Raw genomic sequence first — 16,522 nt, 5'->3', positions numbered from 1 at the left:
GACCACTGGCTCCTAAGGGTTCCTTTACCTGAAGCTCCCTAATCAAATATGGTTCATTACACAACACCCAATAGCCTTTCCCCTAGTGGATTAACCACAGGCTGATCTAAAAAGTCATCTCATAGGCATTCTGTAAATACTCTCTCTTGGGATCTGGCTCCAAGCTAATTTTCCCCAACCTACCTGCATATTGAAATCCCCCATGACTATCATAACCTTGCCCTTATACATGCCTTTTCTATCTCTCATTGTAATTTATATCCCACATCCTGGCTACTGTTTGGAGTCCTGTATGTAACTCTCATCAGGCTTTTTTTACTCTTGTAGTTTCTTAACTCTACCCACAAGGATTCTACATCTTCCAATCTTTCAAAGGATTTGATTTCATTTTTCTACCAACAGCGCCACCCCGTCCCTCTGCCTACCAGATGCCCTTTCGATACAAAGATTCAATGTACATTTATTATCAAAGTAAGTATACAGAATACAACTCTGAGATTTGTCCTTCTGCAGGCAGCTACGAAACAAAGAAACAAAGAAACATTTTTATCTGGCCGTACGAGTCTTCAAGCTCCTGAGCCTTCTCCCGGAGGGAAGAGGGACGAAAAGTGTGTTGGCTGGGTGGGTCGTGTCCTTGATTATCCTGGCAGCACTGCTCTGACAGCGTGCGGTGTAAAGTGAGTCCAAGGACGGATGATTGGTTTGTGTGATGTGCTGCGCTGTGTTCACGATCTTCTGCAGCTTCTTCCGGTCTTGGACAGGACAACTTCCATACCAGGTTGTGATGCACCCTAGAAGAATGCTTTCTACGGTGCATCTATAAAAATTAGTGAGGGTTTTAGGGGACAGGCCAAATTTCTTTAGTTTTCTCAGGAAGTAAAGGCACTGGTGGGCTTTCTTGGCAGTGGACTCTGCTTGGCTGGACCAATAACACATCTGATCACTTGTTTTAGCTATGTTGGCTGGAACAGTGGACAGAGCTCCACTGCTTTTCTTTCGATTATGTCTTGTAAGTCCATAAGACCATAGACATAGGAGCAGGATTAAGTCATTCTCCCCATTAGGTTTGCTCTGTCATTCCATCATGATCTATTTATTATCCATCTCAGCCCCATTCTCCTGCCTTAACCCTGTTACCTTTGACACTATTACTAATCAAGAATCCATCAATCTTCACTTTAAATATACCCAATGACTTAGACTTCATAGCCTTCTGTGGCAATGAATTCCACAGGCTCATGACCCTCAGACTAAAGAAATGCCTCCTCATCTCTGTTTTAAAAGAATGTTCTTCTATATTGAGCTAAAGAAATTCATCCTTGTCTCTGTTCTAAAGATGTTTTCAGCTTGACAAATATATTCTGTCCTTATATTCTAAGGCTATGCTCTCACGCTCTAGACTTCACAAATACAGGAAACATCATGTCCACTAGGCCTTTCAATATTTGGTAGGTTTCAATGGGATCCCCCACGATTCCTCTAAACTCCTGTGAGTACAGGCCCAGATTATCAAATGCGTTATATAGGCATCCGTTAGTCTCATGAGACCATAGATTTGCGCCTTGGAAAGTTTCCAGGGTGCAGGCCTGGGCAAGGTTGTATGGAAGACCAGCAGTTGCCCATGCTGCAAGTCTCCCCTCTCCACGCCACTGATGTTATCCAAGGGAAGGGCATTAGGACCCATACGGCTTGGCACCGGTGTCGTCGCAGAGCAATGTGTGATTAAGTTCCTTGCTCAAGGACACAACACGCTGCCTCAGCCAAGGCTCGAACTAGCGACCTTCAGATCACTAGGCGAATGACTTAACCACTTGGCCACGCGCCAACACAATCATATGCGTATGATCATTTATATCTACAGTAATTGAGAAGGCAGGTCACATCTAAAAGATGGCACCTCTGGCCAGTGCAGGATTCCCATAGCAGTCCTGTGGCAGGCTTTTGACCCGAAATGCCGACAGCTCCTTTCCCCTCACAGAAGCTGCTTGACCCGTTGATTCCTTCGCTAAAATGGAGACTCAAGAGCCTGCACATGCTGGAATCTTCAGATTTCCATTTCTCTTCATAGATGTTGCCTGACCCGCTGAGATCTTCTAGCATTTTGTGCACTGCTTCATTTCCTCTGGGAGATTGTTTGTTGCTCCAGATTAGAGCATCTGCAGTCTCTTGTGTCTAACCTCAGCATTTCATTGGAGCATGGCTTGAGAAAATCCATAGCTGATTACTACTCGACTCAATATAAATATTAAGATATTCTGTCATATTTGTAATTGGATGAGAGCTATTATCAAAATGGAGTGAGATTTGATCTTCTGGGCCTGAAGCAAACCTCTTCTGCATTTTTTTCATGCTGGATCTTTTGGAATCCTGTGTCTTCCTTGAAAATGGGCAGTTGAGCTAATCTACATTTACCTGAGGAAAAGCATCTCTGGCCTTAAATACTGTATATCAAACTGTGAATGGGAACCAAGAAAAAATTTGCAAGGGCATTTTCCAGTTGTCAGGAGGCATTCCCTCTAAAGGCTGACTTTATACTTCTGTGAAGGCTGTACGCCGTAGCCTACGCAAGTGGCCTATGCCATTGTGAGCATTTATACTTGTGCGTTGGTGTATCTGCATCGCTCTGCGATTCACCGCCAAAACACTAGTTGGTGGTGGAGTTTCTATGCCATTGTGTTACATAGAAACATAGAAAATAGGTGAAGGAGTAGGCCATTCGGCGCTTCGAGCCTGCACCGCCATTCAGTATGATCATGGCTGATCATCCAACTCAGAACCCTGTACCTGCTTTCTTTCCATACCCCTGATCCCTTTAGCCACAAGGGCCATATCTAACTCCCTCTTAAATATAGCCAATGAACTGGCCTCAACTGTTTCCTGTGGCAGAGAATTCCACAGATTCACCACTCGCTGTGTGAAGAGGTTTTGTTGAGTTTCTTTGTGTACTTCAAACAATGGCGACTGAAACTGAGCACATCACGTTGGAGTTGGAGCTAATAAATGTTGAATAAGAGTTACTTTTATTGAAATTACTGTAACGCAGAAAAGAGAGAAGACGGCGGAGGAGATGGTGTGTATGACCATTGAACGGATTGAGGCAGAAGGAGGGTGAATTTTCTGTGCTTGTCCGGCCACTGAGAGACATGGACGAGGAAATGCATTTCAAATATTTTCGGATGTCGGCAGGTAGATTTGACGATTTGGTTCATGTCTCCAACCATTTATTTTGCATCAGTGTACACACAGTAAACTCAGAGACTGGCAATCACCATTCAAGTTTTAGCTTCAGGTGCAAGTCAACAGGCTGTAGCAGCTAGCTACAAATTGGCGTCAAGCACAGTGTCCTCCATAATTTTGGAGGTCTGTAAAGCTTTATGGAAAGCATTGCAGCCAGAGTTCCTTCCCTGCCCTTCAGTTGCCCAATGGGAAGCTATTATAGCTGATTTTTGGCAACTATGGAACTTTCCGAACTGTGTCGGCAGCATAGACGGAAAACACGTGAACATCAAGGCACCGCCGCACGCCGGGAGCGACTACTACAACTACAAGGGCGCACACTCCATTGTCCCGATGGCTACCTGCGATGCCAGGTATCGGTTTACCATGGTGGATGTAGGGGGATACGGACGGGAAAGTGACAGGGGCATCTTCAAGGAGAGCAGATTTGGTTCTATGCTGCTTGAACACAAACTGAACCTGCCCACACCAGCCAATCTTCCAGGAACAGGAGTCAAAATCCCGCATGTAATCGTTGGTGATGCTGCATTCCCCCTACACAACAATCTCATGCGTCCCTTTCCAGGTATGTCACAGACATTGAATTCAATGAGAATTAATGTCATGTAATTTCATGTAATACTGCTTGCTTTGTGTGATTATATATATATATATTCCCCTAAATGTTTGTAGTGATCACTGCTACATTGGCACATAATGATTTCCTATTCATTAATACTCAATGTTTTATGTTTTAAGTTTTGCTAAATAAGGATGAACATGGCCATGGAAAAGTAGATGTATAACTACTGTCACTCCAGAGCCAGGCGGGTGATTGAGAACACGTTTGGCATTTTGGTGGCAAGGTGGAGAATCCCCGGTCGCCCACTAGAATTCCTGCCTGACAAAGCAGTGAGCATTGTCAAAGCTTGTATCGCTCCACACAACCTCCTGGCCTACACTGATGAAGCCCACACTCCTGTGAGCAGATACATCCCTGCTCAGTTTGCAGACTCAGACGCTACAGCGTCACCTCAGCCAGGCGAGTGGCGAAGAGTGGTGGCAGGGGACACGAGTCTTTTGGAAACTCTAGATCCTCATTACCCTTCAAGGCACCATTCCATAAGAACTGCCCTTGGTGTACGGAAGGACCCGATGGCCCTCTTTCAATCACCCCATGGAATTTTGCCATGACAGAACAACGTAGTGTGTCGTGACCAACTTAATTAGTAAATTGTAAGGACATAAAATAAATGAACCTATAAATAACATGTAGCTGTTCGAATAAAAAAATAAAGGCGTGTTATAAAATCAAGTTGTTATTTATTAAGGTGCAAAGTGTTATATATAAAAAAACAAAATAATAAAATATGCAATTGTTCACTGTTTCTGCTGCTGCCTCTCAAGTAGCAGTTTGTAGACATAGGACATTGCCCGTGGCCTGTACTCCTCCGGCACCCTCCGCAGCATGTCTGCAACTGCTCGTCCAAACCTGGACAGCTCATCAGCTTCTTTCAACGGTCTATGTTGCAGTTCTACCCTACGTTCATCCAGCGGGGTGACCCGCTTCTGAAACCAGTCACCATGGTCTTTCCTCTTCTTCTTCTGTGCTACCCTTGGGCTGGGGGGCAGAGGAGCTGGGTGGGGGGACAGAGGAGCTGCCTCACTATTTGATAATGATTCTGCATGCGAAGATGGAATGTCTGGTGGTTGGTTTTCCTCAGCAATTGAAGAGGTGGACAACCCTGAGGTCGAATCATTTCCATCCTGTGATTATGAAAGAAATTGCAAATAGTTTAAGTTAGTCTTTGTAATTATACATAGAGGTAATATATGCATTCAGTGTCTGTGCACGAATTGGCATAGCTATGAAAACAAGAAATGGCATATGGCTACATTGGCAGAATACTGATTATTGCGTTTGCATTATGAGCAAGCCAGATACAATTAAAGCCTATTACATATTACATTTTTCTTTCACGGAAGCATTATTTTTGCGCAAATCAATATGCCGTGTTTACAACTAGACAGTATTGCTAGCTTGCTTGCTAGCCCAAACACTTACAACAGCATAGAGGTTTATGATACAAAGAACGTTATATTTACCTTGCTGTCATCATAATTTGACTCTGTTTCCCAGTGCTTAATATGTGGTGCCAGCCAGGAAAGAAACAAATAAAACACCGGCGTTTTTTTTCCGCCTGGGTCCCCGCTCCTCTTGGAGAGTCTTTTCCGGACGCGCACGTACTTGTCCCTCAAGTTTTTCCATTCCTTTGTGCATTCCGTGATGTCCAGACCAATGTTTTTGGAAATTTCTTTCCACGAATTTGATGCCATTTGGCAGTCTTTATAGTCTGGCGATGAGGAGTCGTACAAATGTACATATTTTCAGACTTCCTCAATTAACCTCTCCTTGATTTGGTCACGCTCAACTCATGTTCTTCTTCCCCCTTCCCTCTCAATTCTAAAATGACGGAGAGAAAGAAGCCACCGGAAATGCGTAGGAAGAAATGTGATGCTACCAAGCGGACCAATCACAGTTGTTGCGGTCTGCGTCACCACAACACATAATTACATTTTTGGAGAGGTGTGTGTCAGGCTACGGCGTAGGGTACGGCATAGGGTAGAGTGTAGGGTATGCAGCCTCGCCGTACCTACAGCGTACATTTGACGCAGAAGTATAAATTAGCCTTAATGCAGGAGTTTCCAACCTGGGGTCCATGGATCCCACAGTTAATGGCAGGGGCCCATGGCTTGAGAAAGGTTGGGAACCCCAGCTGTAAAGTATCTGTGCAGTTGTGAACAATGGTCCAGTGGGAAGGAGATTGCTCTACCATTAGCTACAAAGAGAAGTATGAACTGGGACCATGAGATGGCCATTCAGTACCTCTTAGTTATTCTGTCAATCAGTAAAATCATGTCTGATCCATGTCATGACTCGACCTACCTGCACCTTTATCCTCTTGGAAATAAAACAATGAGCTCATGCTCTTTTGTGCCAAACCCTGTAAAATATCTGGGTGGCAACTCATTTAAACACTAATTACCTCACCGTCCAATATTAACACACTCAATGGCAACGGATTCCAGATTTCTTTGGAGAGAACTTCCAGTTACATCATGGAATAGTTTGGAGCATAGAACAGGAGGAGAAAATTCAGCTCAGTGAGTCTGTTCTGCCATCCAAATAGTCTTGGCTGGCCAGCATTTTAACTTCAGATCCAAAATGCAGGGTTCTTAACAGTGTGGAGAAACAGAGGGAGCTTGAGGTTCATGTCCATAGATCCCTCAAAGTTGCAGTGAAAGTTTATAGTGTGTTGGCTTCCTTTATTCGGGGGATGAATTCAAAAGCCCTAAGGTAATATTACAGCTCTATAAAATCCTGGTTAGATCACACCATGAGATCAAAAACCATAAGATAATGTTAGGGCAGTTGGCCCATTAAGTCTGCTCTGTCATTCCACAATGGCTGATTTATTATCCCTCTCAATTCCATTCTCCTGCCTTCTCCTCGTAACCTTTACACTCTTACTAATCAAGAATCTATCAAACTCTGCTTTAAATATATACCAATGACTTGGCCTCCACAGTCTTCTGTGGCAATGAATTTCCACATATTCACTACCCTCAGATTAAAGAAATTCCTTCTCATCTCTGTTTTAGATAGACGTTCCTCTATTCTGAGGTTGTGCCCACTGGTCCTAGACTCACCAACTATAGGAAACATCCTTTCCACTTCCACTCTATATAGGCCTTTTAATATTCGACAGATTTCAATGAGACCCCTCTTCATTCTTCTAAACTCCAGTGAGTCCAGGCCCAAAGTCATCAAATGCTCCTCGTATGGTATCCGTTTCATTCCTGGAACTTCCTCTGGATCCTCTTCCATGCCAGCACATCTTTTTTTAATTAAAAGGCCCACATTGGAGTATCATATTCAGTTCTGGTCACCTCATTATGGGAATGATGTGGAAACTGAAGAGAGAGTGCAGAGGAGATTTACCAGGATGTTGCCAAGATTAATAAGTCTTCCGAAGATAGGTTGAGTGAGCTCGGGCATTTCTCTTTGGAGAGAAAGAGAGGTGACTTGATAGAGGTGTACAAGATGATAAGAAGCATAGATAGAGTGGATAGCCAGAGACTTCTTCCCAGGGCAGAAATGGCTCATATGAGAAGGCATAACTTTAAAATGTTTGGCGGAATGTTTAGGGAGATGTTCAAGATTTTTACTCAGAGAGCGCGAAGTGTATGGAATGTGCTGCCAGGGTGCTGGTGGAGGGAAATACATTAGGGACATTAAAGAGACTCTTAGATAGGCACATGGGTGAAAGAAAGATAGAGTGTTATGTGGAAGGGGAGGGACATCTTGACCTTGGTGTAGGATGATGATCTGTTCTGCCACTGGCTACAGGATACTTTTCCAAATTCCCATTCCCTTTCCATGAAGATGTACTTTCTGACTCTACTCCTGAAGAACTGACTTTAATTTTAAGGTGATGCCTCTTTGTTTCAGACTCTCTCACCAGAAGAGATAATTTTTGCAATCTTTTATCAGATGCTTTACTACCCTGATCAGACCTTCTGCTCCAAGGACCAATCATCCCCTTCTGGAGTAAAGGAAAAATGAGAGGCAAGAGACAAGCGCAGGATCCACGGCCCAGTCTGTAATGAAAGTTGTCTCACTTCGACAGTTGTGAAACTCGGCATCAGTTCGAGAGCAATGTTTCATGACATGGAAAGGGCAACAGCAGTAGTTCACTTCCATTGCAGTTACAAATTCAGTTAACACTCAACTATTCAGCACACCATAAAGTAACACTTGCATGTACATGGTGACTTTAACCAATGCAGGTCTTCCCAAGTACTTTAGAGCCATTGAAACCCTTTTAATAAGCTATGTTGGAAACATGTCTCTAAGGCAGATGACAAAGGTTCAACTTAATATCCTATCAAAATGATTATGTCCCTGTAAGTGCATCATTGATTAAATAATGAATGAATAAAGCTTGTGCTAATGATAGCTTTCAATAGTTGTACAAGGAAATCTTTGTGATAATCACAAACAGGGAATCATTAATCACCCACATTTTACCTGTTTCTGAGTGACTAGTAATTTAAGGAATTATGAAAAGAATTGCCTGATGCAGATGTGAAATTTGAATTGAGAAATTGATGTGACACTCTCTTTGTCTTTTGTCTGAGTTGCTCCCTTTCAGAGGAAGTAAATCGTTTGACCTTTTACTGTGTTTGTTTTAGTTACTGAATGAATTTTCCTCCACAGTCGTTTCCTCTGATCTGGCTGACTGACTTTATCAGGTCACTGGCTCTTTCAGAGGAGTTCTCCTTCTGTTTATTTGCCCTGAATCCCTCGCATTTTGATGCCTGTAAATTATGGCCCATCCTTTCCTCCAAACCCACTTAGAGAGTGCTGCAGATTTTTCGTGCTCAGGTTTCTTCAGACAAAACAATCCGGCAAGCAAACCCCTGTGTGATCACACTGGAGCTGGCTTGCCAAGATGAACTCTGCCTAGATATATACACAGTGGTCCTCTGACAGGCCATTTTATATAGTTGTATTACATTGCATCTGAGTGTTTTGTGAAAAGTTGTAATCCAGCGCGCTGTAGTGAAGGCTGTCGTGCATGCTTTAGGGGAGATTTGCCTCTTAGATTATAGAACTCTACAGCCAAAGAATAGGCCCCTTGACCCATCATGTTTGTCCAAACAGGATGCCTCATTTTAACCAATCCCATCTGCTTGGTTGGTGTCCTTTAACTGAGTCCCTGCCCTGCTCATCAGTCTGTCTAAACACCTCTTAAAGATTCGCTATTGACCTGCCTCCATCACTCGCATATTGGCACTGCTATAGATGCACGGTGGAGAGTATCCTGATTGGTTGCATCAGAGCCTTGTATGGAAGTACCAATGCCCAGGAGCAGAAAAGGCTACAGTAAATGGTGGATAGTGCCCTGTCCATCGCAGACAAAGCCCTCCCCAGTACTGAGCACATGCCAAAGAAAGCAGCATCTGCCACAAAGGACTCCCACCATCTGGGGCCATGCCCTCTTCTCACTGCTATCATTGGGCAGGAGGTATAGGAGCCTTAGGTCCCACACCACCAGTTTCTGGAGCAGTTATTGCCCTTCAACCATCAGGCTGTGGATAACTTCATTCACTTCAATTCTGATCTGATTCTGTTAGCTATAGACACACTTTCAAGGACCCTACATCTCATGCTCTCTGTATTTATTTATTCGCCCAATTTGTCTTCTTTTGCACATTAATTGTTTGTCAGTCTTTGTTTACGTACAGTTTTTCATGAATTCTATTATATTTCCTTATTCTCCTGTAAATGCCTGTAAGAAAATGAATCTCAGGGTTGTATATGGCAATGTATACATACTTAGATAATAAATTTACTTTGACTTTGGCTTGGACTACACCTGGCACTGCATTTTAGGTATCTACCGCTCTGTGTAAAACAAACTTGCACTGCAGGTGTCCTTTAAACTCGGGATCTACAGACCCCTTGGTTAATGGTAAGACTCCATACCATAAAAAAGGTTGGAAACCCCTGCTTTAAACCGACCCCCTCTCACTTTAAACCCATGCCCTCTAGTTATGATGTGTGCTCTTTGATCGATTCCAGCTTTCAGGTCATTGTACTCCGCACTGTAACTCTACCCCTTTGATATCTTTGGTTTTTTTTTATCAGATTTCAGTGCTGGTAAATGTTTAATCATTTGCACAATGAGCTCTCATCCAACTTACTTTTACAAATGCACCCATTGTTTCTTGCTCCCGTTTTATTTCCAGGATGATGATATTGATCTCTGAGTTCATTGTGTTGAATCCTGGGATGAAGGGGCTGGCGTACAAAGAGACGTTGGGAAGATTATCTAAGAAAGGATGTGCTGGCATTGGAGACGAGGTTCATAAGAATGATTCCAGGAATGATAGGATTAATGTACAAGAAACGCTTGATGGCTCTGGGCCTGTACTCACTGAAGTTTAGAAGAATGAGAGGGAGATCTCATAGAAAACTAACAAATATTGAAAGAATTGATAGAGTGGATGTGGAGAGGATTTTTTTCTACAGTTGGTGAGGCTAGAACCAGAGGGCACAGTCTCAGAATACAAGGATGTCTCTTTAAAATAGAGATGAGGAGGGATTTCTTTAATTGGAAGGTAGTGAATGTGTGGAAATTCTTTGCTACAGATGGCTGTGGAGGCCAAGTCATTGGGTATATTTAAAGTGGAGGTTGTTAAGTTCTTCATTAGTAAGAATGCCAAAGGTTACAGGGAGAAGGGAATGAGAGGGTTAATAAATCAAAAATAACAGAATGGTGGTGCAAACTCAATGGTGTGAGTGGTGTACTTGGCCCTGTCTATCATGAAAACCAGACTCTCTTCCACAGACTCCATCTCAGCTTTCCCACACCCAGCATAATCAAGGACCCCTCCCACCTCAGTCATTCTCTCTCCTCCCCTCTCCCACTGGGCAGAAGATACAAAAGCCGGAGAGCATGAACTACCAACTTCTATCCCACTGTTGTCATAGAGACAAAGAGTCATTAAGTAGGACAGCACAGAAACAGGCCCCTTGGCCCAGCGGGTCCTTGCCGAGGAAAATTCCCATTTACGCTAGTTTCAGTTGCCAACGTTTGGCCTATATCCCTCTAAACCTAGGGTATATGGACCCTTTGCTTAATGGTATTGGTCCATGGCATAAAAAAGGTGGTAATCCCTGCACTAAACCTTTCCTGTTCATGTACCTGTCCATTTCCTCCAAGAGGTCCATAACCTTGTCATTGGGTTCAGAAGCTTGTGTGCCTCAATGACCTGGAGAGTTATGTTGGCTGTATTCAGGTCTTTATGCTTTGGCTCTTGGTAGGGTCACCCATGCCAAACAGGTGAAAGAGTGGAGGACAGATCGGAGATGTCACTGGTCACCCGGGTTTGGGGGTTCAGCTCAGGGCTAACAACACTGACTGGTAAAACAAAATAGTTACGGAACCAGCAATGAAGAATCCTTCTACATCTGAGTTTGACGGTATTGCTGAGTCTCCACCCAGGCCCTACATGACTGTCAGTAGTGAAAGCTACTGAGACAATGAAGGAAACTCTGAACATTGCCAGAGGTGGAGGATTCATTGCTGCCCTAAGTGGCAGCGGAGTAACAGGCAGTAAGTACCTGTCTTTTTTATCTTGTTAATGCACCTGCCAGAACCATGTCCTGTGGCAGCTCATTCAGCTTTGGATTTTTCCTTGGGGTTTACTCCTCATGTGTGGGTATAGCCACAAGGCAACAGAGGTTTGAAATCAGAGATTTTCTTCTCCCAGATGAGCTGTCAACCACAACTGACGACCCCATCTGCCTGAAGCGACTGGTTTTAAGGCGCCAATAACCCGTCTCCTGTCAGTAGAAATGGTTCCGCCAGGTTTAGTAACTAAGCCACACGTAGAGACCAGGAGCTAGGCTTGGCTGTCAGAGGCTATTTGAGACGTACATCACTGGGAGCATTTAATAGGTGGTGAGAGCTTATCCCCTCTACCTTCTCCCCACCAACCACAGCTATGAGAGCCTCAAGGAACCACTTTCTTTGTAACTGTAAGACTATGTATATTCAACACCTGTTTATCTTTTTACTACCTTGGAGTATATGAACTTTATGGATGGTAAGCAAACTATATATTGGTACATGTGACAATAATAACCCATACCAATTCCAGTCGAGGAATGAAAACAATCTTATTGAAGACCATAGGATTGAAACATAGGTTTCCGAGGAATATGGACAGAGTGGATGCTGAGGAGACATTCCTCTTACTAGAAATTTCTGGGATTGTGGTTAAAGTTTCAGAACAAAAAGTCAACTGTTTAATGTGGAAATAAAGAGGAATTTCTTTTCTCAGGAGATTGTGAATCTGCCAAACCCTCCACCTCAGAGAGTTACGGTGATGAATTCATTGTGCAAATGGGGGGCTGATGAACATTTAAACCACAAGAGAGTTTAAAGTTCAAAGTAAATTTATCATCCAAGTCCGTGCAGTATGTGTCACCATATACTAGCCAGAGATTCACTTTCTTGCAGGCATTCACAGTAGAATAAAGAAATACAATAGGATCACTGAAAAGCAATACAGAAAGACTGACACACACCACCAAAGACATACATCTCCAAAGGGAGACTGGGAAGTGGATTCAAGGCTGAAGTCTGATTGTACTTTAGTAGGAGAGTTTAGGATCTGAGGGTACAGGCTCAGAATAAATAAATGCATTGGACCTAACTCTAATCGCACAGTCGACCACAGACAGAAACTCCACAGTGAAACTGGAAGTGGGAATTAATGTGGCCTACCACCAGAAGCTCAGGGTCTCTCCTGTAAACTGAGTGCAAAGCAATCATCCGATCAGCATTGGGTTTCTCTATTGTAGAGAAGCCACATCGTTAACACGGAATGGGGTATAGTAGATTGGGAGGAGTGCACAGGAATCACTGCTTCTTTTGGAGAAACTGGCTTCCTTGAATGAGGGAAGAGAAGCAGGTTCAGGAACAGTTATTTCCCTTCAAGCAAAAAGCTCCTAAACCAGAGCAGATAACTTCATTCACTTCAACACTGAGCTGTTTCCATAACCTACGAACTCACTTTCATGGACTCTACAGCTTATGTTCTCAGTATTATTTGTGTTTGTTGTATTTGCACAGTTCGTCTTCTTTAGTAAATTTGTTTTTAGTCTTTGTGTAATGTACCAGTGATTCTATTATAGTTCTTTGTTCATGTGAATGCCAGCAAGAAAATGAATCTCAGATCAGTATATGGTAACATACTGTATATGTATTCTATTAATGAATTTATTGTGACCTTTGAACATTGAAAGGACATACATGACCTTTGTTCAACAGCTTCATGCTTAGCTGGAATTGAAAAACATGTATTCCTTTAATTTTTTCATATTTCCATTTATGAGTTGATCATTATATTCAGTAATTTGCCGAACTCTGATGTTAGCCTGAATATAACAGAGAATCAAAAGAGTGAGTGGGGGATTGAGGGCTGTGTGGAGGGAGTTAAGGAGCAGACGGGGAAAACTGAGTCAAACTGAAATGATCCTGCTGTGAACAATGTTCCTATTGTGTTTAGTTCTGGTCGCCTCATTATAGGAAGGATGTGAAAGCTTTCGAAAGGGTGCAGATGAGATTTACCTGGATTAGAGACCATGTCTTATGAGGAAAGGTTGAGTGTTCTAATGCTTTTCTCTTTGAAGCAAAAGACGATGTGAGATGACATGACAGGTGTACAGAGACATTGATAGAGAGAATATCAATATTGATATTCTCAATATAGAATAATATTCTCAATATACAGTACTGTACTGCTGCCACAAAGAAAAACAAATTTCGTGACATATGTGAGTGATGATCAACCTGATTCTGATACGGGTATCTATTGTGGACAGAGAGTGGGAAGGAGTCAGGGAGAGGGGAATCATGGTTGGAAAAAAGGGAAGGGAGAAGAGAGGGGATGGGATGCAGCAGAGAGACATCCTGTAATGATCAATAAACCAATTGTTTGGAATCAAATGACCTTGTCTGGTGTCTCAGGACTGGTTGTGTCTCTGCATTCAACACATCATTCGCTGCAACGTCTGTCATCTTCAACAGGATTTAACCACTGGGCACATCTTTACCTACTTTCCCCCCTCCCCTCTCCACTTTTTGCAGGGATTGCTCCCTCCGTGATTCCCTTATTCATTCGTCCCTCCCCACTAGTCTCCCTCCTGGCACATACTCCTGCCTCGTCCCTGTGCCGAAGACGCCGCTCCCCAGCGGCCTCAATGACTACAGACTGGTGGCATTGACCTCCCACATCATGAAGACCCTGGAGAGACTTGTTCTGGAGCTGCTCCGGCCTATGGTCAGGCCACACTTAGATCCCCTCCAGTTCGCCTACCAGCCCCGACTAGGAGTTGAGGATGCCATCATCTACCTGCTGAACTGTGTCTACGCCCATCTGGACAAGCCAGCGAGCACTGTGAGGGTCATGTTTTTTGACTTCTCCAGTGCGTTCAACACCATCCGCCCTGCTCTGCTGGGGGAGAAGCTGACAGTGATGCAGGTGGATGCTTCCCTGGTATCATGGATTCTTGATTACCTGACTGGCAGACCACAGTACGTGTGCTTGCAACACTGTGTGTCCGACAGAGTGATCAGCAGCACTGGGGCTCCACAGGGGACTGTCTTGTCTCCCTTTCTCTTCACCATTTACACCTCGGACTTCAACTACTGCACAGAGTCTTGTCATCTTCAGAAGTTTTCTGATGACTCTGCCATAGTTGGATGCATTAGCAAGGGAGATGAGGCTGAGTACAGGGCTACGGTAGGAAACTTAGTCACATGGTGTGAGCAGAATTATCTGCAGCTTAATGTAAAAAAGACTTAGGAGCTGGTGGTAGACCTGAGGAGAGCTAAGGTACCGGTGACACCTGTTTCCATCCAGGGGATCAGTGTGGACATGGTGGAGGATTACAAATACCTGGGGATACGAATTGACAATAAACTGGACTGGTCAAAGAACACTGAGGCTGTCTACAAGAAGGGTCAGAGCCGTCTCTATTTCCTGAGGAGACTGAGGTCCTTTAACTGCCGGACGATGCTGAGGATGTTCTATGAGTCTGTGGTGGCCAGTGCGATCATGTTTGCTGTTGTGTGCTGGGGCAGCAGGCTGAGGGTGGCAGACACCAACAGAATCAACAAATTCATTCGTAAGGCCAGTGATGTTGTGGGGATGGAACTGGACTCTCTGACGGTGGTGTCTGAAAAGAGGATGCCGTCTAAGTTGCATGCCATCTTGGACAATGTTTCCCATCTACTACATAATGTACTGGGTGGGAACAGGAGTACATTCAGCCCAAGACTCATACCACCGAGATGCAGCACAGAGCGTCATAGGAAGTCATTCTTGCCTGTGGCCATCAAACTTTACAGCTCCTCCCTTGGAGGGTCAGACACCCTGAGCCAATAGGCTGGTCCTGGACTTCATAATTTACTGGCATAATTTACATATTACTATTTAACTATTTATGGTTCTATTAATATTTATTATATATGGTGCAACTATAACGAAAACCAATTTCCCCCGGGATCAATAAAGTATGACTATGACTATGACTATGTACTCCTGCAAATGACTGAAATGGTATACCTGCCCATGAACACTGATTTCACCTTCCACTTTTCCCTCTTCTTATATTTCCCCCCTCTGGTCTTTTATCTCTTCTCCTCACATGCCTATCACCTTCCCCAGTTTTCCTTCTTCTTCCCTTTCTCCCATGGTCGACTCTCCTCTCCAATCAGATTCCTTCTTCTCCAGTCCTTTACCTTTCCTTCTCACCCGGGTTTACCTAACACCTTCCAGCTAGTCCTCCTCCCCGCCCCCCCCACCTTTTTATTCTGGCGTCTTCCCCCTTCCTTTCCAGTCCTGAAGAAGGATCTTTGCCCAAAACATTGACTGTTTATTCATTTCCATTGATGCTGCCTGACCTGCTGAGTTCTTCCAGCATTCTGAGTGCGAGGACAGTGAGCACCTTTTCACTCTGCTGGGTGCTGAACTGAGGCTGAGGCTGCGGGCCTGCTCTTGCTCAGGGCTTCATGTCTGAGGACTCACTTTCATTCTGAATGCTTTTTCTAAACTGTTTGCACGATTTTTCCTCTCTCCCTCTCTGCACATTGGGTGTTTGTCAATTGTTTAAAGTGTGCTCTTTTGGTTTTTGTGGCTGCCTGTAAGGAGACGAATCTCAAGCTTGTGTAATGTGTAGATACTTGGATAATAAATGTACTTTAAACTTCCTCAGTGCGGAAATGAATAACACATTAGGGCATAATGATAAGGAAGGTTTATGGGGGATGTCAGAGGTAGTTGTTTTTATACAGAGAGTATTGTCTGCATGGAATGAAGATACAAACGCCTTACAGATAGCTGTAGGAGTTGAATCCTAATACAAGATAGCTGGCGCTGTAATAGCTTTACACAGCACTCTATGCCATGCTGCCCCACTTAACAATCTTATCCTGCAAAATATACTCAGACACTTACTACTACCTCCACACATATTACACATACTTTCCAGCCTTTTAGTCATGACAGGAACATTATACATAAGCAATTCAGGTTCATGACTAGCGAAGATTTAGAGGGGTGTGGGCCAAATGTGGGCAACTGAGACCAGTTTACAGTGTGCGGACATGTTTCAGAGCCTTATTACTCGAAGATAATGTGATTCTGATGAACATACTTGCCTTTC

The 16,522-nt window shown here is 43.7% G+C and overlaps 1 pseudogene; it reads right to left on the bottom strand.

The window, feature by feature from the left end:
• Positions 1-4,596: 4,596 nt before the first annotated feature.
• LOC134354197 (transcription factor Adf-1-like) lies at positions 4,597-10,059 on the bottom strand (annotated as a pseudogene).
• Between the last annotated feature and the right edge of the window lie 6,463 nt (positions 10,060-16,522).

This window comes from Mobula hypostoma, chromosome 11, assembly GCF_963921235.1.
Source record: "Mobula hypostoma chromosome 11, sMobHyp1.1, whole genome shotgun sequence".
In the NCBI taxonomy this organism is placed as follows: domain Eukaryota; kingdom Metazoa; phylum Chordata; class Chondrichthyes; order Myliobatiformes; family Myliobatidae; genus Mobula; species Mobula hypostoma.
This window is presented reverse-complemented; position numbering and strand designations above follow the sequence as displayed.